General features: G+C 32.9%; 1 long non-coding RNA gene across 1 annotated transcript; it reads left to right on the plus strand.

The window, feature by feature from the left end:
• The first annotated feature begins 243 nt into the window (after nt 1-243).
• On the plus strand, nt 244-1,045 carry LOC135267420 (uncharacterized). The gene is made up of 2 exons (XR_010335847.1): nt 244-488; nt 537-1,045. It is a non-coding gene; the product is annotated as an uncharacterized LOC135267420 (long non-coding RNA).
• Nucleotides 1,046-5,067: the final 4,022 nt, after the last annotated feature.

Genomic DNA, 5,067 nt, shown 5'->3' on the forward strand with positions numbered 1-5,067 from the left:
AAAGCAATTTATCCTGATTACTCCTTTACTTAGAATAGAGTAAACTTGTATAAAACTTAATGAAAACTTTAAATTTCGTCTCAAAGAAATAATTTACGTTATAGTTTTGACCAGCACTGTTTATTTCAAACGATTTTATGATTCGAAACTAATGAACTTTTATGGGGCAGATGCAAAACCACATATTACCATATAAAGCGTTGTTTTAAAGCAAATTATTATGATGATGATAATGATGATAATGTTTTATTGATGTTATAAATACAAAGTATCTTACATACGTCACCAAGAAAAGAAGAGAAAACAAGAAAATACACTTTAACCGTTTACAAAAGCAGATAATAATAATTATATAAGAAAACTTAGTTAAGATGACATTTTACAAAAATAATTACTGAATTCATCAACAGAGTAAAATGCCTCTTGTAGCAGGAAAGATTTAACACAGTTTTTAAAAGCCTTGAACTCGAGGTTTTTATAGGTGTCAGGTAACATGTTAAATAATTTAATACAGTAATAACTTGTGCTGTTTCTAGTACGTGATAATCGCAGAAAATTTGGTCTGAGTAAATGCCGGAATCTGGTGGAGTATGTATGATCAAACGAATCATATTTGTTTAAGTTTTGATGAGTATATAGAAGACATTGCAAAATATAAGTGCAGGGAACCGTTAAAATTTTGAAGTTTCTGAAATATTGACGACAGTCACTCTGATAGTGACAGCCAGCAATAATTCTGATACATTTTCTTTGTATTTTGAATAATTTAGCTGTATGTGGCGAATGACCCCAAGCAAGGATGGCATATGAAAGAACACTGTGAAATATGGCATGATAAACTGATAATAAAGTTTTAGTCGATAAGGTAGATACCAACTGCCTAAACAAGAACAATTTTTTAGAAAGTTTAGTAACTAAGTAGTCGCAATGAGTTTCCCAAGTCAATCCACAATCCAGAAAAACACCTAACAGCTTAATATAAGAAGGGGTAATAAATGATTTGTTTAAGGAAAAAATAATTTCTTGAGTTTTGGCACAATTAACGGTAAGTTTGTTACCAATAAACCAGTCTTTAATTTTGGTTTCAACACAAGTTTTTATGTGATCCAGAGCCTCTTTTAAATCAAAAGCGCTATAGATAGTGGTGTCGTCAGCAAACAGTAAGAAATTAGTATCTTTAATAGAAAGTGGCAGGTCATTTATAAAGATGAGAAATAGAGTCGGTCCTAGGACCGATCCTTGCGGTACACCAAATTTAATTTCCATTTTATTGGAATTAATATTGTGAGCAGAAACGAACTGACATCTATTTATTAAGTATGAATTCATCAAACTAATACTTCTGACACAGAATCCATATGATTTTAATTTTTGTAACAATATACCATGCTCAACACAATCAAATGCTTTTGTTAAGTCCAAACAGCAAACATAGGTATTTTCCTTATTTTCAAAACTAGACAAAATTTTTTCACTAAGGTAGTTAATAGCTAGGGATGTTGAGTGATTGCATCTAAAACCAAATTGGAACTGCGAGTAGAGACTATTATTCTCAAAATACGAGTTGATTTGCTTTTTTAAAATAAACTCAAAAACCTTTGCTAAGATAGGCACTAGAGAAATAGGTCTATAATTACTGATGTCATTCGGATCTCCTTTCTTAAAAACCGGTACAACTTTGGAAGTTTTTAGAACTGCTGGAAATATACTTTCTCTAATACACCTATTAATGATTTTAGTCAAAGGAATAACTATAAGATTTACTAAAGATTTTAGAATTTTTGAACTAATATTGTAGGCATCACAACTATTAGATTTCTTCAAATGATTAATGGCATCCCTAACTTCATTATAAGTAACTTCATGGAAAGAAAATCGAGAGTCAGTTTCAAACGATGTTAAAATATTTGATGTTTTGGGTAACGCGTTAATTGTATTGGCAGCAATGTTAGTGAAATAGTTATTGATAGTGTCAGGCGACAGATTCGTAGGCAATTTAACAGAATTTTTTCTCTTTGTGTTGACAATATCCCACAATGCTTTTTGTTTGTTAGGGACGTTGTTGATCATGTTATCATGAAATTTAACTATAGCTTTTGCAATTTCACTGCGATAGAATTTTCTAAAATCAGTGTAAACCTCTTTATCAATAATCTGTTTGTTTTGAAGTTGAAAAAGCAGAGTTTGCATGTTACGTAAAGATCGCAAATTGTCATTAAAGCAATTTTTTGATGCTCGAGTGGATAAAATTTTTTCAGGAAAACAAATAGATACATAATGTACTAGAATACTGTTAAATTGAGTAAATAAGTCTTCAACATCATTGTTAGTATTGTTGATAAAATCCCAGTTGATATTTTCAATAAAGTTATATAGGTGGAATAATCCTAAAGCAGTTATAGGTCTATATTTGGTATTAGAACTTTCATTTGCCACTAGAGACGAAGTAGGAACAAAGACACTCATACATACACCACAATGATCAGATAATCCTGGATCATGAGTTGTTACTTGATAATCATTGATTTGAAAGTTAGTGAAAATGTTATCTAGGCAGGAATTTCCTCGAGTTGGAGTAAAAACAGTTGAGTATAAACCATATGAAAGAAATGTATTAACCAAAGCAACAGCAAGCTTATCCGAAGTGCCAAATTTCACATTGAAATCGCCTGTTACAATAATTTTATTATTGGTTTTGGTTAAAGACGAAAGCATTAAATTTAATTTTTTCAAAAAAACATCAAAATTCCCCGAAGGTGAACGATACAATGTAACTACATTTAAGTTGTCATTTAATAAACATCCAGAAACTTCAAAATCAAACTCAATACTATCAAAACTCAAAGATTTGCAATGAGTCATGGAATTATGAACAAAAATACTTACTCCACCATGATAGCGCAAAGTTCTGCAAAAGCTAGAAACTGTACAATAATTTCCTAATTTAAGAACCTCGATTTCATTAGCCGCCATCCAATGCTCATTGATACATAGTACTTCAAAAGGGCCATCGGACAGCAAAAAGGCTTCTAGATCTAAAATTTTGTTTTTTAAGCTTTGAATATTAAGGTGATATAAATTTAACACAGTTACGCCACTACACTCTGGTTTGGTGGATTGTTGTTTTGGGGGCGCCTGAAGAAAAAACGATTTATAGTAACTCCACAGGGCCAGATGGAAGAATTCATGACTTGCTCAAGTTCTCCTAGTGGCACAGATAGCTTGAATGACGAGTATAGGGTTGGATTTTTCGATTGTAGTCTTTCGCAGTTTGCTATGGACACATGGGGCTTGATATAGTCCAGGATATTCTCGACCTTGGTGTCCGGATCTAATCTAGACAAGTGAAGATGAGCTGATTTAGGAACGCTTTTTAAAACAGTACTGGCTGATGAGCCAATCATTGGTTTTTTTCTAGAAGCTCCCGAGATCGGTTTAGTTGCTTGTAAGCTCTGTGGGGCCACTTTGGTAGACGCGGATGCCTTCTTTTTTTTGTTTTGGACCAGAATGAAGCCGTCCTCTTTATCACTCTGCGGCGTTTTTGTGTTGGTATCAGCAGTAGAGACTCCGGAAGTTGAAGGAATTGTTACTTGTAATGTGGGAGGAAATGTTCTGTCCCTATTTTTTGTCAGGTTTTTGGAATTTGGCAAACCCTTATCCATCATCGTCGCAGGACGTTGCAAGTTGAAAGGTACTTTCGGAGGTTCATCGCTGTTGATAAGCCAGGCTTGTTTACCTGCATTCACTTTTTCGCGAACTTCTCTTCCATTATCGCGATCGTTTTTAAGTTGGCCTTCGATTACCTCTATGAGCGCTGCATTGACTTTAAGAAGGTGGATTTTTTCATCTAATTCCTTGATGATTACATCTTTGTGATCGATAATTGTCTTGAGGTACTTGATTTCGTTCCTGAGGGAGCTAAACGTATCTTCACTTTGAGCAAGAGATTCGCAATCACTAATTTCGCCGGTATCACTCACAGCACAACAGTTAACTTCGTTATCGTTTATAAACTTGGCTTTTTTTATAAGCTTAGCACAACTTGTATGATAATTGGCTCCACATGTAATACATTTGAGGCCACTGTTAGTTTGCTTTTTACATTTCTTGCAGAGAGCCTGCCCGGATGCGTCTGCACCGTCAGACATCGCGCTCGCAATGATATTACCTTTTGCAACAAGAAATTTCACGTCAAAGAAACTGAAAACATGGTATCCATGCACAAATATCGAATTACGTATCAGTTTAGGCAAACACAGCTTATTTTAAACGATTCCTTGCTATAAACAAGAAAAATTTTTTCAAACATATTGAAAATGTCTTATTCTTGAAAATAAGAGCAAATTATGTATCAGTTTTAACAAAAGCGGATTACTCTGTTTGATTCTATGCTTAGAGTAAACTACTATAAAACGTAATGAAAACTTTATATTCAAGCTCAAAAAAACAAATTACGTTATAGCTTTGAGAAAAAAAAATTGAACAAGTGCAAAAGCTAATACTTTGCTTTAAAATAACGATTTATGTGGTAATATGGTATTTTGCATCTGTACTATAAAAGTTTACTCGTTTCGCTCCATTGAATCATTCGAAATAAATTATTTTGACACAACAACGAAAATAATTATTTGTTTATACTGTAACATGTCGTTTATATAAAACGAACTAAGACGTTTGGCATCTGTTTAGTGAAAGTTTTCTCGTTTGGGGGCATAAAATCGTTTGAAATTAACAGTTCTGGTCAAAACTAAACGTAAATTATATCTTTGAGACGAAATTTAAAGTTTTCATTAAGCTTTATACTACAAGTTTGCTCTATTCTAAGCAAAGGAGTAATCAGGATAAAGTGCTTTTATCCAAAGTAATACATAATTTGCAGTTTTGAGCCAGAATAAGACGTTTTTAATCTTTTTAATGTAAGTTTTCGTGTTCAAAAGAAAGAATCGTCTAAAATAAGCAATTTGTGTCCAGACTGAAACGTAATTTGATTTTCTGGGCCTGAATAAGAGGTTTTCAGTTTCTTTGATGTAAGGTTTCTTGTTTGTAACAATGAATAAACGAAAATCA

The sequence above is a fragment of the Tribolium castaneum genome, unplaced genomic scaffold, assembly GCF_031307605.1.
Source record: "Tribolium castaneum strain GA2 unplaced genomic scaffold, icTriCast1.1 ptg000022l, whole genome shotgun sequence".
NCBI classification, from domain to species: Eukaryota; Metazoa; Arthropoda; class Insecta; order Coleoptera; family Tenebrionidae; genus Tribolium; species Tribolium castaneum.